We start from the raw sequence: 612 nt of genomic DNA on the forward strand, positions 1-612 counted from the left end.
GAGTGCTAAAGATGTCGGCCCCAACTGATGTCGGACCACTCTTCCATGCTGAGAATTCAACACATTTGTTCTGCCGCGTAATTGAGTTGCTTCACATTTACTATCTGTGCGGCGCGGGAGGTAAAAAATCACCGGGATTTTTGTAGCCTGCGTTGCATCAACTTTTATTGGTGTCCCTTGGTATCGAGCGCATTGAAAAATTACCAACGTTTGGTAGTTTCCTGCCACATGCCCTCTCATATACAAAGATCAAGCCGATGAGTACGATACCCCAGCTCCTGCACATGTCGAAGGCGGAAATTCTGTCAAAGAACCTTCTCGTATTTCGAGAATGGCTCAGTGGTTTGAGCGCGGATTCACAGACCCAAAGGTCCGTTGTTCGAACCCGACCTCTTATCTCGACTTCCCTTGTCTAGGCTTTGGCAACCTGGCAGTATCCCAGCCCTCTTGCTTCCTTCGGGTGGCATGGCAACTAGGCACCGGACGGGTGCTACAGCTGAACGCCTACAGATTTTACTCTTAACCCCTCCCCATCACATTAGCAAACGTTGCTGGGCCATATGACTATCAATTATCTGACCGGTGTGCCCTGTCGACCTCGCTTCCCATCAC

The sequence above is a fragment of the Opisthorchis viverrini genome (assembly GCF_000715545.1).
Source record: "Opisthorchis viverrini unplaced genomic scaffold opera_v5_136, whole genome shotgun sequence".
NCBI lineage: Eukaryota > Metazoa > Platyhelminthes > Trematoda > Opisthorchiida > Opisthorchiidae > Opisthorchis > Opisthorchis viverrini.